Genomic DNA, 19,554 nt, shown 5'->3' on the forward strand with positions numbered 1-19,554 from the left:
TAAATCATCAAGAATTTGTATCTAGACTTTGCTTCTTTTTTTTTAATTTTTAATTTTATTTATTTATTTATTTTAATTTACATCCAAATTAGTTAGCATATAGTGCAACAATGATTTCAGGAGTAGATTCCTTAGTGCCCCTTACCCATTTAGTCCATCCCCCCTCCCACACCCTCTCCTGTAACCCTCTGTTTGTTCTCCATATTTATGTCTCTTCTGTTTTGTCCCCCATCTGTTTTTATATTATTTTTGTTTCCCTTCCCTATGTTCATCTGTTTTGTCTCTTAAAGTCCTCATATGAGCGAAGTTATATGATAGTTGTCTTTCTCTGACTAATTTCACTTAGCATAATACCCTCCAGTTCCATCCACGTAGTTGCAAATGGCAAGATTTCATTCTTTTTGATTGCTGAGTAATACTCCATTGTGTGTGTATGTCTATATCTATATCTATATCTATATCTATATCTATATCTATATATATATAGATATAGGTATATATATATCAATATATATATAGATATAGGTATATATATATCACATCTTCTTTATCCATTCATCCATCGATGGACAATTTGGGCTCTTTCCATACTTTGGCTATTGTTGATAGTGCTGCTATAAACATTGGGGTGCATGTGTCCCTTCAAAACAGCACACCTGTATCCCTTGGATAAATACCTAGTAGTGCAATTGCTGGGTCGTAGGGTAGCTCTATTTTTAGTTTTTTGAGAAATCTCCATACTGTTTTCCACAGTGGCTGCACCAGCTGGCATTCCCATAGTATTTCTATCAGTAGCTGAGAAGGGGACTTTGAAGCCCCCGTTGATAACTGTAAATTTGTCTATTTCTCATTTCAATTCTATCAGTTTTTGTTTCATGTATTTTGAGGACCTGATATTTTGTGCATGCACATTTGGTATCATTATGTTTTCCTGACAGATTATTTTTTTTTTATCATTATACATTGCCCCTCTTTGTCTATGGTAATTTCCTTGCTCTGAAGTCTACTGTAATATTAGTATAACTAATCCTATTTTTTAATTTTATTGTTTGCATAGTAAGTGTTTTTCCATCATTTTATTTTCAACTGACTAAATTTGAAGTGAATTGTATGTAAACAGTGTACAATTGTGTCATTCTTTCTTTTAATCCACTGATCAGTCTCTGGTTTTTTATTGGTATATTTAGACAATTTACATTTTAGGCAATTATTAACTGACCTAATTTGATACAAACGTAACTCAAAGAGTCTGCTGGTAACAACACTTTACCACTTTGAAATGTGGAAACCTCATTTCCATTTAGGTAGATCTTCACTCTCCCCATCTTTAAACATCATTGTTTAGAGTAACTTTACTCATCAAATATGACTTATAAAATTTATGAAATAAAGGATGTCCATTGTATGTACCCATAATTTTTCACTTTCCTTTGTTTTTTTTTTCTTTTTTACTGATGTTCCAGGATTCTTTTCTCATTTCTTTCTGTTTGAAATGTTAAGAGTAAGTCTGATAGTGACAAATTCCCGTGTTCTCCCTTCACCATTCAATATCTTTATTTCTTCTCATTCCCTAAGAAATGTTTCACTGGATATAAAGTTCATGACTGACTATTCTTTTCTCTCAGCACTTGAAAATGTGCCACCTACCTCCTTTTGGCCCCCACGGTTTCAAATGAGAAATTCATCTTAGTATAAATTGGTCTTTTCCGGTAAGTAAGTGTTGTTCCCCTTTGCTTTCAAGACTTTTTTTTTTGTTTTCAGTTTTCAAAAATAAATTACGGTGTGTCCGGTGTGGATCTGGGGGGAGGAGGTGTGTCTTATTTGAGGTTTGCTCAGCTTCTTGAATCTGTAGGTTTGTATCTGTCACCAAAATGTGGGATTTTTCAAACCTTATTTCTTCAAATATTCTTTCAGCCTCATTTTCTTTCTTCTCTCTGGGAATCCAATGATATAAATATTGGATCTTTTGTTACTGTCTCACAGATACAAGTCTCCATTCAACTTTTTCCAGTCTGTTTTATGTCTGTTTTTCAAATTGGGTATATTTCATTCATTTTTCTTCAAGGTCACTGATTATTATCCTTTGTCCCTTCAATCTACTGTTGAACCTATCCAGCAAGGGTTTTTTTTAATTGTTATTATGATTATTATATTTTTCCATCTTATATCTTCCATTTGGCGATCTTTTACTATTTCTACTTTTTGTTGAAATCTTTCTATTTGTTTTTCATTTGTTTCCAAAGAATGTGTAATTGACCAATAAAGCATTTTTATAAATGCTCTTTACAATCCTTGCCAGATAATTCAAGCATCTAATTCATATCAGTTTTGGCATCAGTTGACATCTTTCCTCATTCAAGTTGTGATTTTCTTGTTTCTTAGTAAGACAGGTGATTTTCAATTAGATCACGGACACTTCATCTGTTTTGTTAGGAGATTCTAGGTCTTATTTAAATATTTTATTTTAGCAGGCAATCACCTTTTTTGGGTTCACCCAGCTCTTGGTCTCCTTTTGCATGTTTTGATTCCAATGTCAGTTTAATTTTCAGAGCTTGATTTCTGGTTGATTTTCTTGATGCCACTGGGGCTCCCACTTGTCTCTTTCTAGTATTCCTTGTGGGGGTGCAAGGAGTACCCCTACCACCCAAGGTGACTAGTGGATGAAAGATATTGGGGGGTTCCCTCTTACTTATGTCCCTGGCTGCCCTGGTATCTCTGGACAGGGAAAGGAGTCTCACACCCATGGGGTCAAAGAGGCTTCTGGGGCCAAGCTACATGCCGAGAGCACTTCCTTCTTGCTGGTTCTGCCCACCTGCCCCATGTCTGTGGGTGAGGAGTCTCATGCCTTTGGAGACAAAGAGGATCTATAACACACCTATTTATTTTGACTGGGTCTTTCCTGCCCATTCTGCCCACATGCTGTAGTACCTCCATGAGACAGGCCCAGAGGAATAAAGTGGCTTTTCAGACCAGATCATTCGCTATATCTGTGTTCCTATTGCCAATCCTTCCCACTGCCTCAGTATCCTTTGGTGAAGAAAGGAGTCTCAGGACTGCTTACTGGTAGGGGGAGCTGTCTATCAATCCCCTTTGTGGGTGGTGTCCAACTCACCTGATACTGTCAGAGGGACTCCCTTTGTATATGGAAGAAGGATGAGTTTACCTGGGCTGCTTCTGTTGCTAAGATGGGGTCAGAAAGCACTAGGCTGGGGTGACCTCTGTTGGGGAGGCAGACATCCTGCCACTGTGTGTTTCCTCTAGTCTTGGAGTTTCATACCTGTTTGTCTTTTTCTTGCCACATTTTAGAATTCTCTTTGAGTTGTCACTTTAACTGTGTCCAAGTTTATGAGTTGGACTTAGCAGGGAGAAACAGGTCCAATGCCATCTTGTTTGGACTGTAAGCCAACGGTACATTTAAAAAAACAAATTTCCACATTATCTGTAATATTTTGCTTTTTTCTCACTTCCCAATCCCCCCCCCACACACACAAAATGAATTAACAAACATAACTTGTGATCTTGATGACAGTTGAAATCTTCTTCATTAATTTTTAATATAACTTCGATTCTTGTGTAGATATGAAAAATAATAGAAATTCCACTTAGAAATATAAAATTCTGGCCTATATAAAATTGGTGAAATTATTCTTATACATATAGAAATTGTGGAAACAGTATTGATTTTTTTGAAGTTTATTTATTTATTTTGAGAGAAAGAGAGTGGATGCAGGGTTGGGGAGAGAAAGAGGGAGAGAGAGAGAAAGAGAGAGAGAGAACCCCAAGCAGGCTCTGCACTCTCAGCACAGAGCCCAGTGCGGAGCTTAATGTCATGAAGTGTGAGATCATGACCTGAGCCAAAATCAAGAATCAAATGTTTTAACCAACTGAGCTACCCAGGTGCCCCTGAAAACACAGGTGTTTTTAAACGTTTTAAAATTTATCTTTTAGAGAGAACATGCACACAAGCGGCATGGGAGGTGGGGTGGTAGAGAGAGAGAGGGAAAGAGAGAGAGAATCCCAAGCAGGCCTCATATTGTCAGTGCAGAACATGACACAGGGCCTAACATGGGGCCTGGACCCAGGAACTGTGAGATCATGACCTGAGCTGAAACCAAGGGTCTGCTGCGTAACCAACTGAGCCACCCAGGTGCTCCTGGAAACACTATATTTAAAAGCTTAATATATCAGGGGCACCTGGGTGGCTCAGTCAGTTAAGCATCTGACTTGGGCTCAGTTCATGATTTCATTTCATGAGTTCAAGTTCCCATTCAGATGAGCACAAGCCTTGCTTCCAGAGAGCCGCGCTTCTCTTTCTTTCTTTCCCACTCCCATTCTCTCTCTGTCTCTTGCTCATGAGCACTCGCTATCTCTCTCAAGAAAAAAAAAAGCTTAATATATCAAATTACAATCTTACAAAAATGTTTATTAATCATACCTCTAAATGCATTATAAATCATTTAAATAACATTGCATGGTTTTAAAATTTGGAAGGACACAGATACTATATTCATGATTGAGTAACAGAAAAAGAGGTGAAAATCTAATATCTTTCAAGGTGATTCTATCTTTAAACAGAGCATTTAAGAAGAGGATTAATTGCTAACCTTTAATTTGGTGGGGAAAATACTTTTAGAATTATTGGGTTTTAATGCCTGTGAACACTCTCACATTGAGTGATCTTATGCAAGACTGAGTCCTAAACAAAATTGGATGTATGCTTTTCTGAGGCAGTTGTATTCAAACAACTATAACCTTAAAATATGGTTTATCAAATAATAATACTTAAAGAGTTTAACATGTTATTTTGTGTCTTTTATCTATAGAAAATACATGTTTCACACTGATTTTTTATGAAAGATTTTTATTATTTTTTTGAGGGCTCACATTCAATATTTTATGGCTTATACATCTATGTTTCCAGTGAATCAGATATGTTACCTGATATGTTTTCAAATTTCCTTTGACATTTTAATATTTCAATTGGGAATTTTGTTTCTTTACATATGAAAGCCCTCATTGTGAAATTGTGCTTTTTCAGTTCATTTGAAGGTAGCATTTTATCTGAGCTTTGGGAACAATGACTAAAGACAGCAATGGTGAAAATACATTGAGATAAGACAAAGTATCACTCAGAAAATTTTAGGTAAAATGAAAGTATAAGGTGGGAGTTTTAAAATATATCCACAAATTCTTTGATATACTTCTCTTTAAGAGGTAGAGTTTAATTGTCTTCCCCTTGAGTGTGGGCTGGATTGGCAACTTGCTTTTATCAAACAGGCTATGGAAAAGTGACCATGTGTGACTTATAAGGTTAGATAATTAAGGACTTTGCAATTTCTCTCTACTCTCCTTTGAATTAGTGGTTCTGGTGACGCCATGTCAGGAGGCCACTCAAGTAACCCTATGTGAATGTCCATGTGGCCAGGAACTGAAACCTTCTGCCAAAAAAAAATTAATAAATAAAATTTTTTAAATAAAAATAAAAAACAAACAAAAAGCAGTAACAACATCAAGGAATTGAGACCTTCTGCCAAAAGTTACATAACTAAGACCTATTGGAAGTGAATCCTATAACCCTGGTCAAATTTTCAGATGATAGTAGCCACAGCCAAAAACTTTACTTGACTCTGACCTAGAACCATCCAGCTAAACCATCTTCAAATTTTTGACCCATAGAAAGTATAAGAGAATAAATGTTTGCTGTTTTCAGTCCCAACATTTCAAGATAAAATTTGTAATGTAGCAACAGATAATTATTAGAAATAGCTTCCCCTTATAGACCTTGACAGAAGGGTCATATCCTTTAATGTCCAGATGTAAACATGGCCTGAAGTGGGCTAAATTTTGAAAACATTCTGGTGAAACACACAGCTATTTCCTTCTAACAAACCCAACTCTTTCTATCCATTTCACCTTACCAATATTCTTACTCCAATCCTACTACACTACTGATTTTCTTTTTCATTGAAATTGGCATTGGAATAATAGATCTAGTAAATTTTTGTTTAAGTAGGCTTAAATCAGTCAATTTCTCATATTCTATTTTATGGTTTTCAATGAGGAGATTCTATAGTAGCATTGTCTGTTCCTCAGAAATCAGATAATCACATCTTTATTAACAAATAGATATTTTTGTGTTCCGATACCTCTGAATATTCTTGTTCTGAACTTAACATGAAATTGCATAATCTGTGGTTGTCTTACATAAACTATTTTAATATCATATTAAAATACAGAATGATCTGTATTTTAGCATTCTATGTTTGAATATATCAGGACATTCATCCTTTAATACAAATACTTCAGTGAAAATGAATGTGAAATTATCTGGAGCAAAGCAACCTGCCGAGTTGTCTGTTAAGCAAGAACTGTGGCAAATAATGACTTCCTAAACTGGACAGTCTTAAGAGTGACATAATTCTGTCAATGGTCAAATTATCTTTGCTGAAATCCCACTGTTTTGTGCAAGGAACTCCCAAACAGAGTGCCTTAGGAGTAATATTAACAACCCTGGTCAAGTCAGTATCTATATTTTTCCATCTAACACCTCGTGTGTCCTTTGGTTCTTACAAAGTGGCAAAATTGTACTGTTTTAGACAGATAGTTCTCCTTGAAGTGGAAATAAACTCTATGTCTCTCTTCTAAACTGGATACATATTTCTCCCACTAATTATTTCATCACTGTATTTGGCTTGGCCAACTACTGTGTAGTTCATGATGGCTTTTTCTAGAATAAATTGTTTTAACTCCAAACTTGGAAGATATTTTTCTTAAAAAAAAAATTGAAAACTACATTTCACTAACATGGCATGGGAAGGGATAAGTTGTTCCAAATATCCAAGTTCTTGGTAGAAAATTTTAAAAGTTACATATGATGGCTATATTTAATTAGCTTTCCCAATTTCATAATATCCTAAGAGTGATCCAAACAACAACAACAAAAAACAACGAAATAAATGTATGTACAAATCGCATTATATATCTTTAAGAACGATACAGCAACACATAGACTGCATTATGATAAGAATTAATAATTCAGGGTATTTCATCAGGAAAAGTTGTCTGCAAGTTGATTTGAATATTCTTTTAACATCAAATTGGAGTAAGGTACAACCAGAGTCCCATGTATAAAGACTCAGTGACAGTTATTAATTGCTAAAATGAAGAATTGTGTCATTTTAAAATTAAGATTAACAATTTGCCCTCACACCAATCACTCCTGACACTTAAGGCTGAACTGCGTCTCTTATGTTACCAAATTATGACAATACCAGCTCCTGTCTTCTACTGAAAGGGACATTTCAAAAGGTTGACAACTGATCCTCAGGAATCTGAAAGGAAATATCAAGTAGGTGTTACTTATCCGCATGTGAGGCTTCCAGGAAGACCAGGGAAATTTGTTAGGCTCAATATTGCTGGAAATTCACTTAATGCATTCTGTCCTTCTCCCTAGTGTCTACACAGGAATGATTTAGGAATACCGGCTGCCATGTCTTGATTTAGAACTAAGATCTTAATCACAATAAAACCCCTGCCTTGGCAGACCTTTCCTGTTATCTTCATAAAGACCTCAGCAATAACAGGCACTCAATTCCTCACAATTCTCACGAAACCACCTTATGGTTTTTCTGGGCATCCATTCTCTTTTTGGAATTTGCATTTAGACCAATTGGAGATAAGATCTGGTGCTTCGGGGAGCAGGTGCGAAGAGACCCAACAAAAAGTGGAGCTGTGGAGGGCTGGAGAGCAGTGTGGGTTGAAGCAATCAATTTTATTGCAGGACACTTTTCCTCCTGCTACTAACAGCTGCTCCGAGGATAGTGGGGAAGCTACCCTGCTGTGAGATTTAAGTCAGAGGATGGAAAATCCACCTCATTTCCAGGCTGAAAGGTCCCACATTAAAAGACCATAAAGCTAAAGTCATTTAAATAGTAGCTCCAGGGGCATATTAACTTTTCCTTCTTATAAAATGTCTGTTAATATAGATCTCAAAGACAAGTTCCTGGTCACTTTAACATTCAACACAACATAACAGGTTTTTTAATTTGGTTTCCTGCCTCAGACTTTTGTGTTTGCGCAAGCTTACACACACGCGTGCGCACACACACACACACACACACATTTGATTAAATGAAGAAAAGAGCACCCTATCCCTTTTTATACATTGGAAGCCATCGCCTCCAAAAAGCTAACACTGGCCATTTGAAACCTTTGCAAAGCATTTAAAGTACTGAGAGGGACATTTCATCATTTCTGTTGGAAAAAAAAAATTATTTATTGCCACACATAGTGCCGCTACAAGCTTCAGGAGGTTTTAAAATTTCTGGATTAAGGATTTGGAATATTTCTGTCCTGGAGCAATGCCTTAGAGGAACAACTCTGGAATATAAATTGGCCTTTGAGAAGTCCAGTGAGTTAGATGGCTGGATGCATGTCAACTTGCAAGTGTGCTCAGGTCTTCATGGAGAGACCTGAGCAGCGGGCTGGCCTGTTCCTGCTGCTGTCAGCCGGATGGCCCCTTGAGAGACGCAGCTTATGGGTGCCATACTCCAACCGTTAACTACTTGGGGAGAGCGGAGAGAGTGGGATTTAGAAATGTCTGGCAGCTCAAGGATCCGGTTGGAATGCCAAGTAGCAGCTGAGACAACTGTGTAATAGCTTTACATCCCCAAAGGAGACGGGATTAAAAAAAAGAAGAAGAAGAAGACAGGTTCTTGTCGACTGTTTTGAGAAGAGATAATGCCAGTGCTTCTCAACAAGATCATTATTTTTGGTTTTAGAAATAATATATAAGTACATTTCACACCCAGGACAAATTAAAACACTGAATTTATAATCAGTGTGCCTGTCTAAATGGAAAATATAAATCTGGCTATGTGATGTGCTAGCTATTAATATTATATCCTAAAGAGAGCATGATGAATAAGATATTTGAATTACTGTAGTCAGTTATTGTAATCCTTTGTGCAGTGTAGACATTGGCGTGGGCAAATTTTGTATGAAATTTTTAAAGTAGTCCTACAATATAAAAATAGCAGCATTATTTTATTTTAGGTAATCATTGTTTTTATCAAACTATTAAAGCCAGCAAAATCAGGTATTTAAACAGAAAACCGAGAGATCAATAGCTCTTGAAAGATGGCACTAAATAAGATACTATAGCATAACATTGCTTGACATTTCAAAATTAAGAAAGTGTAAGTTAGGAATCTGTAAAAAATCAACTACTGATAGAAATGTATGTGATATCTGGAGATGAAATTTTTCTAAATCTTATTTGTTGTTTTGGTGTGACATAACTGATTTGTCTCCGTGGGATTTGAACAGATTGCCTAGGTGATTGCCTAGCAATCTCATTTTGAAGAAAATCAAGCTATTTGTTTTAATACATCACTTTCCAGCTTTGAAACTCTAATCAGAACTTCCAGCAAATGCTCCTTCAGTCCTAAGAACATGAAGTCAGAGCATCCTATTTAGGGAAACTTCTCTTGAAAAAAAAATCTGATGGGATGTCTTTAGTGCAAAGGAGAGTTCAAAGAGCTTGCCAATGCCTGGGCCTGGGGGTTTGTGCCCTGACGGTGGGTGAGTCAGCATTCATTCTTCCACTGCCATATGCTCTTGTCCTTATTTCCTTGGGTACCTGCCTGTCTCCGATTCCTATAGCTCATCAGGAAGGCAGCAGCTGTTGGACTGTCTTCCTGAAGATGCTTATGCCTTAAGCCTGAAACTTCACAGAAAAGGAAATGCTAATTTGTAAACATCATCACCCTTCAATCACTGTGTGCCTGAATCATGGGGAATACCCAAAGTGATTTGTAAACACACCAGCATACAGAAGTGTTCCCTATTACATATCTTTTGCTCTGTCTTAAGGGAGAACAGGGCCCAGATGCTTATATGATTCCTACCTTAACCCCACACGTTTTGAAAATTACCAAGGGCAAGGGTAGAAAGGAAAAATACTTGGGTAGGTATGATGTTTACCATATGTACCAGATTTCAAGTATCTTTCATCAAGCATTAAAATATTCAAGATATTTCAACATTTTTGCCTCAAAAATGCCTATTCCATTCTGCCGCTGACACCTGGAAAGCCATGCATGTTCTATTCTGTGTCTCCGTTAGTTTGGAAAATACAGCCCTGAGCGGGTTGGTAGAAAGCCAGTGACTCTGGGGCATATTGTGAAAAGTCTCTTCTTATCAAATTAGCACAATCACTTAGACATAAACGTATTATTTTGGACACAGCTGGTGCTTAGTATTAGTAATTTTATTTTATTTAGCTCAATAATAAATGTCAGATGGATAATGATACCTAATCATTGTTGTTCTATATCCCTCAAGAATATAGACGTACTCAAGTGGACTACGGCAAGATCCATGTTTTCCACAGGAGAAAATTGCAAACCAGTCAGCACACAGGACATTTTCCCCAAAACAATGAAGGTCCTCCTACATGATCCTATGTACCCTCACAAAGAAATACTCAGTAAAAGACCACCTTTGCCACATAACTTCAAGGTTCCTAAAACTCATGTAACCCCACAAAGTGTGCATCCTGCACTAGAAATACCTGCCATTATTTTTTGTTTCTAGGACTAAATGTATGCATTTTCAAGAGGTCCTTGTGTAAAAGAAATACATTATCCGTCATGTGTAGCAGCTTATCATCTTGGCCCTCATGATCTCATGTAGTAAAATTAGATTTTTTTTTAGCTTTCCACCAGAGATTAGGAACTGTAACAAACTAAGTAGTTTTTGAAAAGAGTGCGTGCAGCTTGGTGACGACCTAAACCCAGGGCACATTGTAAAGTGACACACACAACTGGGGCAGCAGAGGGACGTCCTTTGGACAGCCAGGAGGATGAGCTCCTGAGGACGCTGGATTTCTATTAGAGGTTATTCAGGAACAACTACAAGGAACAACTACACAACAAACTCTACATCATATTTTTCAGCTCAATTACATCCCCTCGAATTCATATGTTGAGTGGATTTAAAGATAGGACCTTTAGGGGTGCCTGGGTGGCTCAGTCAGCCAAGTATCCGGCTTCGGCTCAGGTCATAATCTCACAGTTGTGAGTTCGAGCCCCACATCTGGCTCTGCACTGACAGCTCTGAGCCTGGAGCCTGCTTCGGATTCTGTGTCTCCCTCTCACTCTGCCCTTCCCCCACTTGTATGCGTTCTCTCTCTCTCTCTCTCTCTCTCTCTCTCAGAAATAATAAATAAATAAACTTTAAAAAATCAGATAGGGGCTTTAAAAATGTAATTAAGATAAAATGAGATCTTATAGCTGGGCCTTAATTTAAACAACTGATGACCTTAGGAAAACAGAAGGTTAGGACACCAACAAACTGAGGGAAGACCATGTGAAGACACCAGAGGAAGACAGCCATCTACAAGCCCAGGACAAAGACTTCAGACGAGACAGCCCTGCAGACACCTTGATCTCCAGTTTCTAGCCTCCAGAACTGTGAGAAAATATATGTCTGCTATTCAAACGACCCCCCCTTCATTTTGGAAGCCCTGGCAAACTAATATATCCTTTTTTTTTTCAGCATGTGGGCCAGAATGAAGCCAGCCTTAGGCCTGATAGCATGTTACACAATTTAAAAACTTCAAACATAATTTAATGGAGTTCAACAAAGTAAAAGACGTAACGTTCAAAAGACACAGTAGACTTTGAGGTCAAGAAAAAGAAATAAATGACGAAATAGGAAGAAAGGCTCTAAAAGACCAAGTCAGAAAAATTATGAATGAGATGGCTTAAGCTAGGAAAAACGAGACAAGGGAAAAACATGTGAAGAAACAAGTAGTATGTAGTCTATAGTGGTGATATTAACCTGGTGTTGCCAAATGGCATGGAGAATATGAAATGAAATAAGGTATGATCTTTTGATACCCTGAATAATGGACCCTTGGACAAAGTATCCAAATTATGACAAAGAATATTACATTTTACTTTTTAAAACATTGTTATAAGTAAAGTTAAAAAAACCCTGGAGTTTTTAGTAGAAAGGCTCTTTGGAGTCAATTCATGAATTGAGTCATAACGTGTTTTTATATTTTTTTAATGTCTATTTATTTTTGAGAGAGAGAGAGAGAGATCATGAGCAGGGGAGGGGCAGAGAGACAAGGAGACAGAGGATCCCAAGCAGGCTCTGTACTGTGAGTACAAAGAATGGTGTGGGACTTGAACCCATGGGCCATGAGATCATGACCTGAGCCAAAGTCAGATGCTCAACCAACTGAGCCACCCAGGTACCCCAAATTATAACATGTTTTTAAAACATACAACTGCATTATGTACTTACTCCCTAACAATTTACGAAACTAGGCTGACAAAAGAGCTATCGAAAAAAGAGAATTTGAATATAAAGGGAAACATAGTCTATAGCATCCTTTATTACACTGTATTCTAAATTTATTTTCCTCATTTTTCTAAAATTTTTTTTAAGTTTATTTATTTTTGAGACAGAGAGAGACAGAGCATGAACAGGGGAGGGTCAGAGAGAGAGGGAGACACAGAATCAGAAGCAGGCTCCAGGCTCTGAGCCATCAGCCCGACGCCGGGCTCGAACTCACGGACCGCGAGATCGTGACCTGAGCTGAAGTCGGACGCTTAACCAACTGAGCCACCCAGGTGCCCCTATTTTCCTCATTTTTCTATTACCTGCACTATTTGTGTTCATCATAACTAAAGAAAGAACTGAAAAGTTATGGTAGTTAAGCCTATATGAGTATTTAAGTAGCCATTCTATAAGACATGACAATAGACATGAAAATCAGTATGGAAGCCATGATAAAAATAAAGAGGATGGGGGTTACTGGGGGTAAATACAGTGTTTGGGGGTTAATTTAAAATGCAACAGGGTTTGAAAGGTAACGGAATATGGCTAAAGTAGCTTTTCTAAAAAATACCTTGCTTAAGTATTACTGAGCACAAAAGATATAAAAGTAGTCAGACAATTCTGACAGAGAAAAAAATTGGTCTCATCTCTCTATTTCAGAACCCATTTATCTATGATGGCAATTACCACCTTCTAGTAGGTATTTAAGTGTCTATCCTCACTAGTTGGACTATGGTTTTGATACTGAATTTTTTTTTTTGTTTTCTACTTTTAATCCTTAACACACTCCCTTTTTAAATATAATCATTTAGAGTGTAAATCTGGATATTTTCTATATCACTAAGAGGTTGATTAAGATGGAATATTTTGTGGAATATGTCATTTGTGAAAGTCAATAAGCTCACTCCAATCCAAGACAATTAGAAGGAAAAACAAGATACAGAACTAGTGCTGAATGTTTCCAATAAGCATTATTCCAGATCATCAACATGTCTTAGGAAGGTACTATCATGGAGCCAAGAACTCAAACAGAAAGTGATTATGATGCTGATGTCCCCCAGGAAAATAGAGATGCAAATAATTTAGCTGTAATATGATCACGAATTTGAATGAACATCTTGAGATTGCTGATATGTTCCCTTTTTATTAGGGTATTATTGTCCAGAAGTTTATTATATGCATGGCAGTATATTAGATGTCTCCCGAAGATGATCTTCAACCCTCAGACCAACACCATAATGTAGATTTCAGTATTCTCTTTGCTACCAATGAGTTGATAGAAAAACGACTGTCAACACTGAAAGCATTGTACATCTTTTCTTCTTCCTGCAAACCATTGTTGATTTACCAGCTCCACCTGAGAGCTATAGGTCTAACTCTGTTTGGAAAAAACTTCAGAGTTTGAAACATTATCTATTTTTTTTTATAAATAAGAAGATATAATTTTATATCCCTCTGTTTTGTTCACTATGGGACTCTATAAAGCATAAGCTCTACAGCTTGTGCCTGCAAATTTCATTCAGAGCCTAACTTCTTTTTTTTTTTTGATGTTTACTTATTTATTTTGAGAAAGAGAAAGAGAGCACGTACATGCACACACACTAGAGAGCGAGTGGGAGAGGGGAAGAGAGAGAGAAGGAGAGACAGAATCCCAAACAGGCTCTGAGCTGTCAGTGCACAGCCCAACGCAGGGTTCAGTGTAGGGTTTGAACCCAGGAACCGTAAGATCAGGACCTGAGCCAAAACCAAGAGACAGAGGCTTAACTGACTGAGCCACCAAGGCACCCTGGAGCCTAACTTCTAAGTAACAATAAACACAGCTCAACAAGGCCTAGCACAAAAGTCATTCTTGTTGAGTATCTGAGTGATCCAGCATGCATATACTGAAGTTTCTCTTAAAATTAGGCTCTTTTCAGTAAGAATTATGATTCTTACTCTCAAGCTTGATTTTTTTAAAACTGAGCTTATTGAAGGCATAAATGTCTTCATTTTTTAAAAAAAGTACTTTGTATCTTTAAGAAGTTACCTAAATAGCACACTAAATTACATCCCTAGAAATCTTCCTTGAGCATTTTAATAACATATTTTGAAATTTCTCATCTAACTATTACCTTTATAATATTTCTGCCAAGGGGGATTTCTTGGCTGCACTTGATTCTTTTATATTTATTTGATAACTTATTTGGATTAAGACACTGCTAAGCCTTCTATTAAAATTCCACAATGGACTGAAAAAAAGAATTTCTCAAAGTGCCTCATGAAACTAGAGAACGTCTGAAAACTGAGAGAATTAATATCCATAAAATCCAAAGCATAATGAAAAAAAATGATGTTCTACTTAGTAAAGATTGTCAAATTCACCTGCAGCACTCCATGGATTTTTCTTTATCTGCGGATTGCTTCTCAGTGTCTTCTTGTGAAAATTTATGTTATTGTTATTTCCACAGTTTAAATGTGACTCCCTGAATCCTCACTAACGCAATATAGAAATAATCAAATGCTTGTGCCAAGAATGAAAGAAATAATAGTACAATGGCTTTATGTCATCTCCATGATTTCTGCCTATGAGGGGTGACTGAACAGAGAAATGGTGGCTTCCAATGACAATCAGGTCACATGAAAGAGTTAAGATAACAAGGACTTCATTCCGCTTAAAGCTGCCCAAAATAAGTAAGTTGGACAAAATGCTAAATAATAACCACATGAAGAATGTGTCCTACTTTTGGCATAACCAGAAGATGCTGTTAAATATTTAAATGGAGAACATGTATATATGCAGATATATATGTCAAATATAAGGAAGCATACCCCCAATACTTGGATTAAGTGTTAAAAGTTATTCATTAGGATATGATAATATAGTTTAGCAAAATTTTACCACATTTTGTTCTGTTCACATCTTTGAAAATAACCCAGGGGCGCCTGGGTGGCGCAGTCGGTTAAGCGTCCGACTTCAGCCAGGTCACGATCTCGCGGTCCGTGAGTTCGAGCCCTGCGTCGGACTCTGGGCTGATGGCTCAGAGCCTGGAGCCTGTTTCCGATTCTGTGTCTCCCTCTCTCTCTGCCCCTCCCCCGTTCATGCTCTGTCTCTCTCTGTCCCAAAAATAAACGTTGAAAAAAAAAATTAAAAAAAAAAAAAAAAAAAAGAAAAGAACCCAAATGAAACTCTGTGAAAAATCTCTTTACAAATGATCAAATAGATGACTTACTAATCTTAGCAATTTATGATCCTGCTAATGTTAATATATCATACAAAAATTACAATAAGAAAAAATTTCCAACTTTTAGATTGAAAAAGAAAGACAGAAGTTAAATATTTCCTTTTCGATCAAAGTGCTATGAACTTGAAAGGATTTGCAAAGTGGAAACAGGTGTAGTCAACTGTTGGAGTATTTTTAAAATTGTTTGACACGTTATAATAGTGTGATCCAAAACTGAAACTTGACAGTACTATAAGCATTGGAAGATCATAAATCACTTTAGACAGCACACCGCAGTCTTAGTTTTTGCCCACTATAAGTATTTTGTAATACTTTGTATTTTTAATATGAGAAAACTTTAATATTTTTAACAGGGGAAAACGTTTTATTAATTTTGTTAATATGAAAAAACTTGGTATTATTTTGCTTCCCAATATATAATAATATTGTACTTGCTGACACACAATACACGAGAATATACAAAATAATTGTGATATTATAATGCATTAGGAAACAAAATATTACCAAGTTTAAAGAGTGAGTAAGATGAAAATTTCACTTTCTTCCCAAATATTCAACACATTGTATATAATCCCATATTGTTCGTAAAGCAATTAAAGATTTTTTCTGCTTTGGCATATTTTAGATATTTAATTAAAGAATGAACACTTATGAATGATAATTTCAAGTGGATGTCATACATATCCACATTTTATAGTTGATTTAATTGATGCATAATTAAAATTACAAAGAAATTAGAACAGCTAAAACAAAAAAAATTCATATTAATTTTGTTTTTATAATTAAGGACAGTTTCATGCAAATGCTAATAATTTCATGTTTTACAATGGCACTTTTCAGTGATCCCAATTATTTTTCATAGAAACAATCTCAAAACAATTTTATTTATCCCTATCATTTCATAGTAACACTGTTGAGTATAAAACAATCCAGGTCAGAAAAATGGCACACGGGATGCTGGCTTCCTCTCTCACTCCATGCATCACTCTTGGAGTAATGTTCTCACTCCAACTACAAAGTTTCAAAAGTTAACAGCCATGCTGAATTCTTAAGATTGCTTCATCGTTGCTCAAAAACAGCCTGCTATATTGCCTTTCAGTATGTTGAGAAACAGGAATAAATGGAACCTATTTTTCCGTCAAAAATGGATATATTAACATGAGCCAAAAATGTTTAATTATTAAAGAAATGTAATTAACCAATTGGCTTTAGGTTAGCCCAAAAGATGTCTTTGAAAACTTTACTGTTGACATACACATTATATCCAATTCTCAAAGAAATAATAAACAGTTTAAAATTTAAAATAATACTTCTGTCAATGTTCCTCTGTTTGAGTTTTTCCCCACTCTGGTCCCAGGAGATTTCTGCTATTTTTCCATTCAATTCCCTCATCTCTTTTTAATTTCTAGTTCTACTAGGAATTTTTAACATTGAGCTATGCTTTCCTAATGCTTCATGACACTAACAATATACACTTTTACTTGATTTTTTTTTCTATTTTCTAAGGCGTCTCTTTCTGTTGTGAAGTTTTCAAAATCTGAATGCATTTCATGGACTGAAAACATCCAAACAGTCTCTAGCAGGAAAATATATAGCACACGGTACTTTAAAAATGCATACAATAACAGCTGGGATTTATAATAACAAATGAGGGGAAAGATGAAGGAAATATACAAATCATAAGCTTCAAGAAACACATAAATCTTTATGAAGTTTTATCATAACTCAGACAGAACGTTATCCTTTCAAAACCTGCCAGATCACGCCAGACATTATACCCGCTTTAAAACTCAGGTGCTTTGAAGTTATCTTTGATGTCTTGTTGGTATTGGAGTTTTGGTCACTCTTCAGATCACAGCAATGCCTGCCTTGGTTCTATGCTGTCCTATTATTTCCCTAGGGCAGTCATTGTGTCTTCTTCCCTTTAATATAAAAATACATAGTTCGGTTATCTGTAATAGATAATATGAAAATGGTAAATATTTTTTGCATAAAAATGTTAAATGTGTAAAAGATAATAGAGTAAACTGAACTTGGTAGATTGCAAAGAGAAAACTTTTGTTTTTTTTTTCTTTCAAACTACTGTCCTCTTCAAACTCACACTACTTAGTTTTTCTTGCCTGCAGATGAAATTTGGGCCAGAATGTATAGCTTTTCTCATATGTAACTTATTTATTCATTCAAAACTTGTTTAAAATGTTTACTAAGTACCTAACACTGTTCTAGATGCTTAGACACACCAGTGGCCAACTAGAGTTTATATTCTAGTTGGGAAAAGGTATCAAAAGTAATTCTATGGGGAAAAAAAGTTAAAATAATCAAGCATGGTAAAGGGAGTCCAGTTTGGGGATGTGAGGAGCAGTACAGAAGGTGTGGGGGGAGGTCAGGATTTAGTATTAAGTACGGTGATCAGGGTAAGCCTCCTTGAAATGGTGAAATTTAGACAAGGTGGTAAGGTTAGCCAAATTGATTATCTGGTAGAAGAATTTTCCAGAGCAGATAGAGCAAAAACCTTAAAATAAGAATATATCTGGTATGCTCACTATGCTTCCTATCAAGGAAGCCAGTATGCTGAAGCTGACTGAGCATGTGTGAAAATGGTAGGAGGAGTCAGAGAGCAGAGGTGGGTAGCAGAACATGAGAGACCACATTGGCCACTTTCTGGATTCAGGCTTCTAATCTGAGTGAAATGGAGATATGGCATCGTTTGACTTATATTTTACAAGGATAACTCAGTATCCAGGCAAGAGATGATGGTAATTCAGACCAAGGAGGTAACAGTGGAAGTAACTTTTTGAAGACAGAATTACCATCATTTCCTAACAGATTTGATATAGAATGCAAGAGAAAGAATGGAGGTAAGCATTGCTCCAAGGGTCTCAGCTTATACTGGAGGAACAATGGAAGTAGAGCAGATGTCCAAAGGAAGGATTATTTGGAATGTCAGAAGTTTTATACATGGTACATTTGTGATGTCTATTAGACAGACACAGACACAGAGATGTTGAGTAGGCAGTTGGATATATAAGTCTGTAGTTTGGAGTACAGTCTGATTAAGAGGCATAAAAATTTGGGAAGTCATCAGCATATAGTTTCTAAAGTTATAAGACTAGATGAGATCACCATAAATCTTTAGCTAAAAAAGAGAAGTCCACAAACCAAGCTCTAGGCCATGCCAACGGTAATGGGTCGGTTAAAAGAGAAGGAATTGACAGAGGTAACTGAACAACCAGTAAGTAAGAAGAAAACCAATCAAGTGCAGTGATCTGGAAATGAAATTTTAAAAGGCAATGTAGAAGGAAAGAGAGAGAGATCAACTATACCAAATGCTACCAATAGGTTCAATACTTCCAGTAAAAACAGCCATGATAGTGTTAGAATTCAGATATATAGACAGAATTACATTTTGTTCTGGAAACTAGTAATCAAATAAACAACAGCGTAAGTCTTCAATAAAAAGGTCTATCAAAAGTTACAGAGTTTCTGTTAGCATCTCTCTGCTGTCTGTTAAAACTCTTGATCTTAGTAAAGATACTATCATTCCTCACATGGGATGTACCTGAATTGGATTTCAGCAGCCAAAATTTCCATGATAGTGGTGGCTACTGAACCCAAATCTACAATTTTTGGCATCCTCCAATTGCTTTTTGCTCTTGAATAGAAGGAATTTGGGTTACAAAAAAAAAATCTTCAGCTCATTCTTCATTTTCTGAAACCTTATAGACTGTTTCAACATATGTTCAATACCATATTTATGGCTGTGCCTGACTCAGAAAACTGATTGTATTTAATCCTCATATTATTACCTTTGGGAATAATACAGAAGTGCATACTTTGAAATTTTTTTCCCTAATATTGAAGCTTAAAAGACCATAACACAAAACTATAACACAGTAAAGGATGTCTGCCAAATGCCAATCAATCATTTTCCAAAGGAGTCTTTGTGGGAAATTAGAGATAAAACCCTTCCTAAGTGCTTTCT

The 19,554-nt window shown here is 36.3% G+C and overlaps 1 long non-coding RNA gene across 2 annotated transcripts in view; it reads right to left on the reverse strand.

Moving 5' to 3' along the window:
* Window positions 1–19,554, reverse strand: part of LOC113604796 (uncharacterized) — a 128,807-nt gene that overhangs the window by 54,190 nt on the left and 55,063 nt on the right. The window contains exon 3 of one of the 2 annotated variants that reach the window (XR_008297609.1): window positions 17,258–17,494. The exons of the other annotated variant lie outside the window; for it this stretch is intronic. This is a non-coding gene — a long non-coding RNA (uncharacterized LOC113604796). Of the gene's footprint in view, window positions 1–17,257; window positions 17,495–19,554 lie in introns of those variants that run through there. 2 annotated transcript variants of the gene reach the window in all.

This window comes from Acinonyx jubatus, chromosome C2 (genome assembly GCF_027475565.1).
Source record: "Acinonyx jubatus isolate Ajub_Pintada_27869175 chromosome C2, VMU_Ajub_asm_v1.0, whole genome shotgun sequence".
In the NCBI taxonomy this organism is placed as follows: Eukaryota; Metazoa; Chordata; class Mammalia; order Carnivora; family Felidae; genus Acinonyx; species Acinonyx jubatus.